The sequence below is a fragment of the Centruroides sculpturatus genome, unplaced genomic scaffold (genome assembly GCF_000671375.1).
Source record: "Centruroides sculpturatus isolate CEXI.00-Female unplaced genomic scaffold, Cexi_2.0 scaffold1204, whole genome shotgun sequence".
Taxonomy (NCBI): Eukaryota; Metazoa; Arthropoda; class Arachnida; order Scorpiones; family Buthidae; genus Centruroides; species Centruroides sculpturatus.
The window spans coordinates 24,988-40,486 of NW_019385392.1; the positions used below are offsets into that span (position 1 = coordinate 24,988).

General features: G+C 30.5%; 1 non-coding gene across 1 annotated transcript; it reads right to left on the minus strand.

Moving 5' to 3' along the window:
- Positions 1 to 8,290: 8,290 nt before the first annotated feature.
- On the minus strand, positions 8,291 to 8,372 carry LOC111638465. Its single transcript, XR_002758879.1, has one exon. It is a non-coding gene; the product is annotated as a small nucleolar RNA snR60/Z15/Z230/Z193/J17 (small nucleolar RNA).
- Positions 8,373 to 15,499: the final 7,127 nt, after the last annotated feature.

The window sequence follows — 15,499 nt, forward strand, 5'->3', positions numbered from 1 at the left end:
AACCAGCTCAAATGATGACTGTTTCTACAAACAGGAGCGAGTGAGATTTGCTCATGCATTGCTCGTGCTCTTCGAGATAGTCTCGTCCCAAAAATGGCAAAGCCATTTTGTTTATTTTATAAACTAACAATAAAATATGTTCATGTAATCATGTACATACTAACTACTTACTCAGTATTTAAGCAATTTTTTTGCAAATGTTGAAATTTAAATGTAATACAATTTTTGCATTCTTTGATGATAAAATTTTGTTGCTCAATTTTTCTTAACAACTTTTCTCAACAAGACAACCTCTACCCCCGTCAATTTTGTCCCACTTCATCAAAGTTAAAATCTTGATTAAGGTGACCACCTTAATCAAGAATTTAATTATGATATGAATTTCATATTGTTTTTTTACAACATTTTACATTTTAAAATAGAATAGTTTATAAATTATTCAATATTAGTTCACTAAAATAACAAACACATCAAATTATGTTACGACATATGTGTGTTGATATATTAATATATTTTTCTAGATATATGATGCAATGGCAGAAAGATACAAACTACTTGAAGAAATGATACTTCAAAAACAATGAAGTTTATTTGATCTACATAGGTTTACTACTTAATTATTGATTTTAAGCTTCAAAGTTTAATATTCTTGAAATGACCTCTTAGCATTCCATTTGGCCTTAAATTCAGTGCCTTCCATTAAAAATGCAAGCATGTATATACTGTAGTAATATAAATTAATATTAAATATTCCATCCAAAATTTGTTTATATATTAATATTTCAATGAAAAAATTTTATACTTTTTGAATGAGAATGAATACATTTACTTAGAAACTTTTGCTGAAAAATTTGAGCACATTAATCATAAATCATGAAAACTGAAGCAAAAAATCAAATTTTATTTGTTGTTAAATTTTGTTTTTGGAAGAGAATTTTAAACGAGTCTTCCAATTTTTATAGTTTATAGAATTCTATAATGAATATGTTTAGTGTAATAAACTTTTTCTAATATTTATTAGTCTAAAAGTTAATAAATTCAGTCAAAAATTTAATGCTTTCTAAGTTTTAATTCATTTAAAATGAATTTCTTCAATGTGTAATTCTGTTACATATGTTATTTAATTAAAAAATTGGATATAGTGTAAAGAAATATTTTTCAAGATAGTGGTTTTTTTAAATTTCACATCAAATATTTTTATGTGAAATAAAAATTTAGTAAACTTTAGCAATTTAACTTTAAAATTTTATTTTTTTAATATAAATTATAAATCATTTATTTTTAATCAATGGTAATATGCTGAATCTCTGTACCCTAGTATGAAGATAATCTTTTTATTAATAGATTTAAATGCAAATGAAATTATGTAAAATTTAATTATAAAAAAAATTATTGAGGGACCAAAGTAATTTATAAATGCTCTAGTCCATTTAGGAATTGTTTCCTTGCATATCTGTGCATTTTTAATTAAAAATCTAAATGCAGAACTCTTCCATACAATGCATTTTCAAGGTTTGTGCACAAAATTGTCATGTGATACTTTATAAATATAGGCTCTATATTTGATATATATATATATTTATTACAGTAATTAGTGTAAGTATATTATTAAATAAGAATCAAACTGATTGTTCGTTTGTCATTAAAGCATGCTAAATTTATCTTAAAATTTCTACATACATTCTCAAAGATTAAGTATTATGTATTTAACTATATGATTACATTCTTATATAGTATCAAATACATGAAAATAACTACAGTATTTAGTAATGTCAAGTGATTACCTTAATATTAACCTAAATCTAGCATATACAATGCATCTATAATTGGATATAAAATTTAAAAAAAAGTGTTAAAAGATGAGTGTTCTTTTCTTATTTTTACTTTTCCTTTGTACTAATCTTCTCTTTGTTGTACTTCTACGTCTTTCCTTTCTCCTTAGCTTGGATCAACTTCAAATATAAAAAGAATAATTCAAAGCAAAAAGTAATCATTTCTTTCATTAGTCTGATTGCAGGATACTTGTTTTTCAAGAAAGCTTTTTGCAAAAGATTGAGATCAGTAAAGACAGTGCAGAAAATGCTTTCAAGAGTGGTGTCTCAATCCAAAATGATATCAGCAAAGTTATTCATTTTCTTATCCAAATGACTTATCTTCTCTACTTCTGGAAGATCATCTTCCAGTTAGGGGTATGGCTTTATTTTGTTTTCTTATTGCTAGAATTATTGATCTTGTTACCTTTTGTGCAGAGCAAAAGCAGAAAAGGTACAATGCACCTATATTCTTTTGGATATGACATTTTATATTATGTTTTTGTTAGCAATGTAAAGTAATTAGAAAACATTGGTTTAAATTTGATATGGTCTTATGTGAAATTTTATTTTACGTGGACTTATTGGATTAATGGTCCTACTACACTAGTGTATTGGCTATTAACAAGAGGAGGAGTTCTTAATCAGAAAATCTTTATTTTTTCACCTGTAGTAGTTTTTCCTGTAAACATAATATACGTGTTTTGGGCAAATTGATCCCTCTTCAGCAGTTTTACAACAACAATGTTCTAGAAATGTATAGTAGAGCATTGATTATCCAAATATCGATCAACTGAGTGTTCCAGTCAGCAAATTTAAATTTCCACTAGTGCTGTGGTGCTGCTGCAATATTTGGCTATGTCTTGAGCTACTCCAATATTATTTTTCTTGGTTGTGTTTTAGCTGGCAGCACCAGCGTGACCATGAGAGGGTACTTAAGGACACGCCAGGATTTGAATGAATTTCAACATGGGATAGGCTAATATATTTTTTTGTACCTAATCGGTTATCCGAACAACCCCAGTCCCAAATTGTTTCAGATAATCGATGTTCTACTGTATAATACAAATACAGTGGAACCACAGTATACGACCCTAATCCGTTCCTGGTGTTTGGACTTATACCAAACCAACCTTTCTCATAAGAAGTAATGTAAAAATGATTAATCTGTTCTCATGTAAAAAAATGGCTGTCTTTAAACACCTCGCTTTTCTGGCTAGTTCCTGCTTAATTTTTCATGAGATCAGCATGTAACTTTTTAGCTTTCTTGCAAATAATTACTTCTGATATGCTGTCGTCAGGACACTGTTTTTCAGTTATCCAAAGCAAAAGCAATTTCTCAACATGATCTAATGCTTCGATCTCTGTTCAGAAATTGATTTTTTATCGTTGTTCTCAGAATACAGTATGCAACAGTTAAATCTCGAACATGCATGCCATCTTCATATTTCTCAACAATCTCTTTTTTCCGTTCCATTGTTATTCTAGTCATTTTTTTAGTTTTCTGTTGCTTTTCATTTGCCTTTTTGCGATTCATGATTAATAAAAATAATAAAATTTTACTTACAAATTAAAATCAGAAAAAATTTAACAAAGTTATAAACCGTGGCACCGTGAACATCTGGTCTAGTACATCGATAGTGCTACTTGTTCATAGATGGCACGTATAATTGAATTAAGTCGTAGACCGAGCAAAATTTATTTCGTCCAAACAGGACGTATTCCAAATTAAACGTATTCTAAAGCAGACGTATACAGAGGTACCACTGTATTTAATACAGTAATAAACATTAAGTAATACAGTAAAAATACAGTAATAAAATTACTGTATTTAATAAATTTAAAGGCCCGACAACAAAATATTAAAACTTAGATTTCTTGTATCCAATTACTTCTAAGTGTGATTTATGCATATTTTGAAGTAATTGGATACAAGAATTCTAACATCATTATAGTTAAACTGCTGAAGAGCCAATTTGCCTGAAACGTGTGTTAGGAAAAACTACTACGGGTGAAAAAATAAAGATTTTCTGATTAAGAATTCCTCTTGTTAATAACCAATACACTAGTGTAATAGTCCTATTAATCCAAGAAGTCCATGTTTACAATTTTAGAATAAAAAATCGTTACATTTGTCCTTAATGTATGCGGCAGGTGAGGTTTGTTCAAACAGAAGTATCTGGTGCATGTGCAATGTCATTTTGCAATGCGAAGAATAATGTGCAGTGCATGCCGGTTCTAAATCAGTTATGGTTAGGGACTAGGGTAGGGTAGTAATGTAAGTAACCTAAATTAAGAAAGAACTACTGTACAGATGACTTAGCTCTATTGGATGTTGGAAATGTGTACGAATCGTACAAGCAAAAAAAAAAGTTGACAGGTTGCGCATGATATTCCCAGACGAAATTAATACTTCACCCGGAATGTCCGGGTGGTAACACTATGTGTAATTGTTACATTGTTCTCTGTGAATTAGTCTATTGGCATTTTTTGAACAAAAAAAGTAAAAATTTAGGCTAAAATCATATTTGATGTAAATATTGCTTAATCCGATTCTTGATTAATACCAAATGATTATCAGATTGATAAGTTCATCCAATAGTTAATAACTAGATTTTTCTCCTTTCTTTGCTAACTCCTAATAATATTCTATTGTAAGATACATAATTCTATTATTAAAGTAAAAAAAAATTTTTTTGTAATTTAAAAAAACTGAATTGGGGCTAAATATATATGATTGAATCAATGCAACTGAAGATTTTTAATTTTTCTCTTTGGTATAATGTCTAAAATTTTATTAGAGAAGACTACTACTGACATTCTTAACTTTTGCCTGATATCTGTATAATGCCAATTAGACCTAATTGGCATTATACAAGTCTCATTATAAAGAGTGCTTGTTTCCATTATCTGGAGTACATAAAAATCTGACTATAATTATTGTTCATTAATTTTTCTTTTCTCCAGTTTCCATAATGTTATATTAGCTGAAATACAATATAATTTCTTGATTTTTGAATATGCTATATTTCAAGCAAACAAAGTTTGACTGTTATGTAAATTTTAATAATTTAATTGAATGTACAGTACTTTAATTGCTTGGTAATGGGAAGCTTTAAAATCTGGTTATTATTAAAAATATGGTTGTGTAATGTACAAGTGAAATCATTTACAGCAATGCAGCCTGAAATTTTGTAACATGTCAATTTTATTTTTTTATATTCTGTACTTCTGTTGATATTGTTGTAAGTTCTAAATGAAAATAAAGTATTGAAAATGCTCTCGTTGGAGTTCTTATATGAAAATTAAAAGATTTTAACATATTGCCATGTTTCAAACATTCGTTTAATACGGTGCAATGCAATAGAAAATTAGGAATAAAATCCAGAATTTATGAATATGCTGGCTCATTTGATTTCAACATCCATCCTTAAAATGGCAAAAACTAAATTAGTTTTTACTGTGAAGTTTTTATAAATAATTTTATACTATTACAAAGCCTTTGATAATACTTGAAGTCAAATTTTTTTTCTTGAGTTCCTCTTTTGTAAAAAGATAGAATGGTAAGCTTTCTTAAATTGAAATTTGTTCTGGAAAGCTCCTCCATGTCTAAGTTATTTGGGCTGCAATTTGAAATTTCCACTGCCGTCTGTCTTTCCTTAATCTCAAGAATGGAGTTAGATGAGACAAGACCGAATGTGGAAACCTTAGGAGCAGGAAGCCCCCCGAATAACTATATATGCACTTCTGATGTAAACCAGAGGTCAAGATATTTCAATTCAGAAGTTTCCCCGAAGAGTGTTGGACAATGACTGCCCCAACTCTATTGTTATAGGAAAAGTATGACATAGCATACAATGCAGCGTGGCAAATTTACTAACACAAAATACATGTACTACAAACAAGTTTTATAAAATTAATTTTTTTTAAATTCTTTTACAATAAATCACCAAAATATCAGGCTATAATATGGCTAATGAAATGATTGGTATAAAGTAATTTGACACTAATCATTTCATTAGCCATATTATAGCCCCATATTTAGGCGATCATTTGGTGATTTATTGTATACTGCTCGGGCTTTGCGATATTTTAAATTCTCTTACACATAATATAATAGTATAATAAGGCAATAGACTAATACATCACTTTATTAATTGCCAAGATGTGTTTCAGGTATAAACCCCTCTTCTGTTTGCTTGAAATATATTCTTTTCTCCTTTGTTAAAATTTAATTTTACTAAATTGATTTAAAATCACATTAATCTTTACAAACACAACTTATTACACTACATTGAATTGACATTATTATACTAAAATTCATTTAATAACTAAAATATTTTATTTTAACTTTTGTAAAATTACAAAAAGAAAAACATCCCACAGCACCCGTTCTGCTTACCAAATGCAGAGTTAAGGAACCCAATGCAAGACAAACATATTGCATTTAGATTATTGTCTAACTTTAAAAAAGCAGACAGCTTGGCTGTTCAAAAGCAAGTGCAGACTGCTAATCACTATGACGTGTGTTAATTGGTGGTTGCTGTGCAGAGATGGTGACAATGAAGAGATGATGCCACAATCCATCTGCTGATTTTTGCATGTGATGCAAAAATCCTGAAAACAAATATAAATAACTTAAATTGTCTGAAAAATCACATTTAAACTTAATGTTCAGAAAGAAAGAGTTCAATAGGAAATCATTTCAATTTCATTTGTCCCTATCATTTTTTCATCACAAATTAAAAATGAAATTTTGATGACTAATACAATAGTTACCTGTAATTTTCTTGATGAATCTGCCCAAGACTCCCTGTATAAAGAAAAACAATGTTAATTTTTTTAAAATTTAGACTAATATTTACATTAATAAAGGATAATATTCAGAAATTCCATTCTTCATGAAATATTCAAGGGTAGCAAATACCTCTAATCATCATTATGAATTTAAATATACTAATATTAATACATAAATTAGGTTGATGTTTAACTTTACTGAACAGTCTGCAGTCTATATTAAAACATTAAATTTGTTGGCAATTATAAAAAGATATTTAAAAATATTCTTACCATTTAATTTTGCAGACAATACTCCTGAAAAGAAAAAAATTTTAATGAATAAAAATAGGTTAACAACAGAAAGGAAGCTAAGTTTAATGAATATCAGATAGAGCTAATACAGAATAATCATCTTATGTCAGAGACAGAGCAAAGTGATCATCATTTATTCAAAATATTGTGGAAACAGAATTGACAAATTTTTAAAATGATTTTCTAATGCATCTGTTCAATTTAAAGACTAAATGTCTAGAAATATTAATATATGGTTTAGTGTAAAAATTTATTTGGTGCAAAACTTTTTAAATGTAAACTGTTACAAGCAGCAAGCAATGGAAATAGCTTAGCATTAGCATGCCAATCTTATGAAGTAGCAATTAATTATTCTTCATAGATAGGAGAGGAGAATTTCTAAAATTATCTGTGTTTCACAAGCCATGTTACATGTCCTGAAAGTATGCATTTTATGAATGCTTGAAGCATTATCTGCGGTTAAATGTATTGAAAAAATTTCTAGTCAAAACAAAAGTGGAATTTCAAGCATTGGAGAGAATGCATCACAAAAATAAAAAGTTTGTTTTGAATTGTCAGTAAATTACATATTTTCCATTCTTTGATTTTTCTTCTGCTATGGTCTTGAAACCTGCTGCATACTATCAAAAATCACTCCAATGCCACAAGCTGAAAATTTCCATACTAGATTAAAAACAAAGTAAAGCTTGTATTAGAATTAATATCTTATCATGATGCAATTCTTTTGCAAACTTAAAAATTACATTAGATCAAGCATATCCCAACCTTGCTAACTGGAACATTTGTTACTGAATATAACACTTTTTCATGATGTTCCAAATTATTCAAATTTGTATCATTGAGTGATAAATCTCTGCAGAAATTAATTTATATTAATGCTCATTTTATATTAAGTTACTAACAATCAAGAAAAGGAAACCAAATGAGAACCATGCTAATACCAAATTGTAAGAAAAATAATAAAATTTCCAATGTCTCATAATTGAGGGGAGGAACTTATTCCTATATTTGTCAATGTTTCCACTGTTTGAAAACTTATTTAAATGTATAAATATAGAATTATAGATTACATACATACATACATACATTTTCTTCTTCGCCAACCTGAAATGAAATTAAATAAAATTAAATTCAGATAAAACAAAACACATACTTTAATGTAGAATAAATAAGTATCATACATGGTTTTTAAATCACACATTCATTAGTAGCAAATACCATTATTGTTTAATCATTTAATTCTAAATTTTTATCATACTGAAAAAAATACACCTACCTATTACTGATAGATCACATGACATTAAAATAACCAAGCAGGTGCATTCATCTAAAATTAAAAAAATTGTGTAAAAAAAAATATTCAAATATGTTTAAAATTTTCAATGTATCATATTTTTCAGATAGGAGCGAAAGACTTAAATTTTACAATCATTACAGTCAGCTGAACTATGAAATCATCACTTAAGTTTTATTTATAAAAAGTTTGATAAGATTAATTACCTTAAAGGAAGCAGACTTCAGATTTCATAGTTAGGACGACAAAACATCTCTATACTCGTTTCCAAAATTTGTGATATTAAATAATTCAGATTTTATATCCCTGAAAAAAATTATATGAATAAATTAACCTCGAAAACATGTAATATAAATGCTTTCATTTCTACATACACTACTATAAACCGTCAACTTTATATGATCAAAAATAAATCATAGAAATTCAGGAATCATGGAAGTTCAAAATTTTACAAGATATATAACTTAAAAATAAATAATATAAATTATGTGAGGGAAGAAATGATCTCAGAAATATGGAATAGTATATATGTTTCCTCAATGCTTTCATTTCTACATACACTACTATAAACCGTCAACTTTATATGATCAAAAATAAATCATAGAAATTCAGGAATCATGGAAGTTCAAAATTTTACAAGATATATAACTTAAAAATAAATAATATAAATTATGTGAGGGAAGAAATGATCTCAGAAATATGGAATAGTATATATGTTTCCTCTCATTATAATGAGGAGGATTTATATTTTCAAGATGGCAACATTGAAACAAGTTTCGAGAAGGACCATGTGTATCGACAGAAGGCAAGAAGAGAAAATTTACATACTTAAGTACTAATAGTTCACGAAAATAATAATTTTCGTGAACTATTATTACTTAGGTATGTAAAAATTTATTACATTTCCTGTTGTACGAGGGTTTTACCCAATTCTCAAACCGTGTCAGAGTGAATCCGTGCTATAAAAGTATCGTGTTATACGGGGGATGGTACCAATTCTCGAACCGTGTTAGAGTGAATCCACGCTGTAGAAGTGCCGTGTTATACGGGGGTTACCTGTATTCCCATCAATATGGAAAAATACACTATATATACTTTAGATCAGTGGTTCCCAATTAATTTTTCCTGCATACCACTTCAAGAAAGAGCTCAAACTCGCGTGCCCCTTATAGCAGAAATTCATATTAATCCATACTATTATTATAAATTCGAAGGTAATGCTGTCTGTCTGTTACCTTTTTACGTTTTAACTGCTGAACAGTTTTTAATAAAATTGGGCACAGAGATAGTTTACATGTTGGAGATGGACATAGGCTACATTTTACGAGAAAATACATGCGAGAAAATATCTTATTACCACGAGAAAATTCCATATAATGCGGGAGAAGCTGTGGGTAGACAGCTAGTGATAAAGAGAATAAGTTTTTTTTTTTTACATTTATTATCTTTAAAATACAATTGTAATAATAATGAAAATAACATAAGGTTATTTAATTTTAACGTGACAAATCTGCACAACTTTGTGAAATCTGGTTGCTTTTTGGTTAGCTTCAGTCTCGAGTCATCTTCGAGTCGAAGTCGGTGACGATGTTTAGTTTTCATGTTTGTCATGGCCAAAAATCCTCTCGCAGAGGATTTTCGGCCATGTTGTGCAAAATGGTGGTAAATATTTTATTGCCACTTCACTGACATTAATGTTAATTGTACAATTTTTGTTTCTTGCACAAGAATTTCATTTAGGTATTGCCACAAATGCATTTTTTTAATGAAATTTCAAGAATATTTTTAGTTATAAATAAATGAATTTGTGCATTCGACATCGTGTGGTAAATTGCCAAATTTTTGATGGTCCACCCATTATTATTTTTTTTGCTTCATCTCATGCATTTAAATTTTAAATCGACCGATTTTAGATTGCCGCGAGTACCCCTTCATGCAATTTCGCGTCCCCCTGGGGGTACGCGTACCACTAATTGGGAACCACTGCTTTAGATTGTTTTAAATTTTTAGACAGTTATCATTTTTTACATTCATCATTATCAAGACTAACTGAGAATTTAATAAATTCAAAGTAAGACTTTCCGATCTTTAATCAATTTTTTTCGAATAATAAAAATAGCTATCTGTTGAAAAAAAAAGGTGTTTTTCCATATAATTGGTTTAAAAGTTATATAAAATAATAGTTCTCTTATATATATATAAATTTTAAATATATAGAACAGTTTAAAACATCTGAATTTAATATTTTGGAATCTAAAAATTGTTTTTTGAAGCATTGCATCTGTACTCCCGTTTACAATATCTTTAGTCTTGCCAAAAATATTAGTCTCCCCGTTATATAGAAAACGTCTAAAAAAATTATCTACGGAACAATTAGAAAAATGTTCTCTTATAACTGAGCGATTTATCCCAGAAACTCTCGTTCAAATTGTGCAGAAAAGTATAACTGAAGGGGCATCAAAAATGGGTGTGGTTTCTACTCCTATGAGTTTTTGGGATGGTAATTATCTCAGAATTGCTCGAGATTCTGAAATTATGCTCGATTTTAGCCCCTGCTCGACGTCTTTCCCTCAAAATGATGAGTTTCTGGGATAAAAGTTATAAACCTTTAAAAGTTTAACAAATTATCCCAGAGTCTCTCATACATATACTACTGACATTATTTCTAAAAAAACTAATCTTAGTACTGAATTTATTAACGATTTCTTAAACAAATTAAATTGGAATAAAATATGAAAAAGCAAGAGTTTCTCCTCTGATTTTATACAAAAGTACATTCAACAAATTAATTGGGACAATGTTTGTCGTTATCAACAGCTATCAGAAAACTTTTTGACTCAATATCACGATTGTCTAAACTGGGATCTTGTGTCTCAACATCAAAGACCGAGTCAAAATTTCATATTAACTTTAACATTTCCTCAATATGAAGCTTGTTTGTAAATATCAACAACTGCACAAAGAAATTATTAGAGAAGTTGAAAACAATGTAGATTCGGACATTATTTCAAAACATCAAGAATTATCCAAAAAATTTATGGAAGATTTCAAGCATAAACTTAATTGGTGTATCATCATTGCAAATCAAATTCAAACATTTTTCAAAATGTGAAAAGCTATAATTTTTTAAATCTCTTTTTCTAAAAGAGTTTTAACATAATCTTTAGTTAAGCAATGGTGGATTCCACCAGGCAGTTGGTAGATAATCCGACGAGTTTTCACTTATTTGCGTTTTTCATGAACTATAGAGGGTGCTGCATTTTTACAAAATGGCTACTTTATCTGGGTCGCTTGTAACTAGTAATTTAAAATGAATCATATATTACTCTCCGATATAATTATATATGCTGCCTGTAGCTGTTTATTGAGAAATTTTATAGAAGGAGAACAATTATTGTTAGCAGGACACGTCATTTTGTGGTATGGAAACAAATGAGTGAGATCGTTCTATACATATTTGTGCCCTTTGTGTTAAAAAACATCAGCTTTGATATTGTCCCATCAGGGTTGGATTTACAAGTAAAAAGCCTCGACTTTTAAGGGACCTCAAACATTTGTACAAAAAAGAAAATTTAAGTCAGATTTTGTAATAAACATTTTTTTACAAACCAACAAAATATACTTTACTGTTTATTTTGTGTAGTATTTCATTAACTTTTTTTCTGAGAATTAACATAAGATCTTTTAAAAAAAATTGATAAAACTAATTTTAAAAAATTTTTTTAATGGAATGGGTATAAAAATTTAATTAAATTCAGTTAGAAAACAGAGAACTAGTGAAACCTCATGTCTTTTTCTTCCAATATTCATATTAAATGAGTCATAGTCTGATTTAAGTCTTTTCTTTTTATGACTGACTTCTAAAATTGTGAAGGGTTTGTAAGGGGCCTTACAGAGTTCAGCTCAGGGCTTCGAAATGCTTAAATCCAGCCCTGTGTCCTACACAAAATTACTGACATTTTAAACTTTAAGAAAATATGTTTTAAAATCGACAGCATAACTTGTTCGTGTAAAGTTGGACAATTGGGAAACTGCAAATTCTTAACAGTCTAATCCACTCTTTCAGAATTCAAGGCTCATAAATATAACTGATCAATTTCCGAATAATCATGTTTTTCGTGTGGGAATAGACAACAACTTACGGTTAAATTCCAGATACGTATACAGTCATGGCGGCTCATCTCTGATTCCAGCAAACAAAAGGAAACAGTGGGGACGCACGTTCTAACCTAACCTAACCTATTCTAATAATTTGGTTGTTAATAATTACGGTAATTTATTAGAATAGGTTAGGTTAGGTTAGAACGTGCATCCCCACTGTTTCCTTTTGTTTGCTGGAATCAGAGATGAGCCGCCATGACGGTATACGGTATCTGAAATTTAACCCTTTTCATCTTTACTGCGCATAATACACAAGAATGAACATCCGGTGAAAAGTGCAAATAGCTCTTATTATACACGTTGTCCCCAAAAATTTCTGTGTTTAGGACATAACTACTAGAGAGGTGTCTTAAGAGAGCAAAATTACAAAAAAAGGCCCCATGCAGTAAGGATAAACTTTTACCCTACTCGTATTTAATCCGCAAAGTCATCTTTCGTTAATTTTTATATTTATTCCATGATCATTTTATATTCTATTTTTCTGTAACTGATGAAGATCGTTTAAAGCGATTGAAAAGGTTATTATTATATTAAATTTTTGCTGGATTGACAAAAGTAATTTTTAACCCTTAAAAAAACTCTACGAACGTAAATTACATTACTTCTAAGTCTAAATCAGACATATTCTGCTAAAATATAGGAATATACCAAATTATTTTTCCCATCTCTAAAGAGCACGTGGTTTTGAAACAGAAATGTTAAAATTTTAAATCCGAAATCATCCGCTTACCAGAAATAACTATAAGATTAATCAACACATATTACGGAAATATAATTCTTTTCCTACATATTAATGAAATTTTCTTTAACTCAATGACCAATAATCTAAAACCTTACCGTCCGTAACCAACGACTTCGAAGAAGACGTTTCTCACACGTCATGCTCAAATGGAGGCGAAGCACAAAGTAAGCGTCTTTCTTTCTTTTAGTACGTTGCCAGATGTTTATCGCTTTTGTAGCCAAAAATGTTCTAAAAAGTAGCCCAAACGTAGCCAACTCAAAAAATTGTTTTTAACAACTCGAGATTTAACAATAAAATAAAAACACTATTCGTACTTTTCCAGTAATAACTTTAATCACAGAACAAACATTTTCGGTCAATTTAAGGGCCTGAAGCTGAAGCAGATACTATAAATGATCTTGCTAAGACTGACCTTTTTTTTTTTTGCTCTTTTCGCCCTCTCCCTCTTTTACTCTTTTCGCCCTGTGGGCACTAAGAGGGTCTCTTTTAGCACACCCATTATAGGTCCGACTAAGCCCACAAAGGGGTGGCTGGTTAGTGAGAGACATATCCAGTCGGATAACCCCCGAAAAATTCGGGGAATTTTTTTTTAACCCGTCCTGATTTGATTTCGGGTTCTCCACAGCGGTAGGCTGTCACCTTGACCATAAAAATTCGAATTCGAAATTTTTTTTTGAAATAATTCGTCAACAGAGGAATATCACCGAAATCTACATTTAACAGCGCACTCATCAAGTGGATATAAAGGTTTGAAATTCCCTAACTGGATAGGAAGCCAATAGGCTAGAGTCTCCATATTAATAAGAAAGAACTGGACAGGAGCAGTTCCTCATAAAAGTCCTCCCGGAAGGCATTCTTTCCCGCGCGCGCGTATAGGATGTTCGAAACGGCTGGCTCTTCGGTCGCATAGCGATCAATAAACGTCTCTCGGAGAAAAAGCATTTAAGGCAGTAATCTCCATATGAACCAAGGGTGTAGAATAACTGGACAGGATGAAAACTCAAGACGTCTGTAAGATCCGCCAGTTACTTTATTGTTTTAATTGGATATATTTGTTTTTTTAAGGAATGTTTTAATCTGACGGCCTAGTAGCCTCTAAAGAAAGGTCTTGTCGTCGAAGGTATTTTGAAACACGTGATTAGAATAAATGGTGGTTTTCAAAAAAAAAAATTTTTTTGGACAGTCTGTCTTTTCTGATTAACTTAAAATTATCATCCGGCAAAATTCTACAAATTCGTTTATGATTATATTTCAAATTACACTGGCCACATGCCATTTTATACGACGAACAATCCACTATATATTAGCAAAATACTGTAGTTTATCGCTGCCAACAGAAAACGAAATTGACACAAATCTAGTTTCCGCCGTCGCCGTAGCGGCATTATTTAAAACTAATGCTCGCTTAGGGACTAGACCAGGGGTGGCCCAAGGTCTTAGATTGGGCCAGACCCACAATGGGGCGGCTAGATACAGGGGCCCTTCAAATGTTGGCAATGTCACGGCAATATATACATATATTGGTGGCATGACATTCTCTTCCCCCATTTTTCCCATTCCTTATGTCCTTTCTTCACACTGCTGTATTTCTCTTAATTCGTTAGTGTTAGCAGACCTTGAAGACCATATGAAAAAAAGTGGGGTGTGGCTGTATCGGGGACACGGCCGTGTGTTTTACGTGAATACGTGTACGTTAACGGGTAATATTTTCTTTGAGCGTATTATATGTATGTCATAATCGTAAGAAGTCCTTCGGATCTCCATGTTTTTTTACGTTCCCGGCACCGCTTAACTTATCATATGGTGTTTTATGGNATATTAAAATAGTAAGAGCTTATTTTTTTTTAATTGTAACACAAACTTTTTGGAGGGGGTTGATGTGAGGTTTCGAGAAGTTGTAGGGGGTCGACGATCAAAAAAGTTTGGCGACTCCTACTCTATATGGTGATTTCTTGTAACCGTGAACGAATCAAAACACGAGATAAGATTAACGAGAACATTTATTAGCTTACATACATCCGACTTGGATTTTACACAAATTGCGAAATTATACCCCGACTTACGCGAATTCGACTTACGCGGTTATCGCTCGGTCCCACCTATCGCGTAAGTTCGGGGTATTACTGTATATTGTTTGGCGTGTTTATTATATAACGGGCTATGATTATTGATACTGTATATGTAATATGTCTGAACACAAGTTTGGAAAAATGTGTGATCACAAGCGATACTAAGATGCTAGCGGAACGAGTGCTAAACACAATAGGGAATTCCCCTCTCCTCGTCACTCGTTAAGCGATTAAATTTTTTACAATTTGTTTTTCTCGTTATGCGAGGTGCTCGTTAAGCGAGGTTCCACTGTAATTATCTAACATTTTCGGCTATCTGTGCAGCCATCAT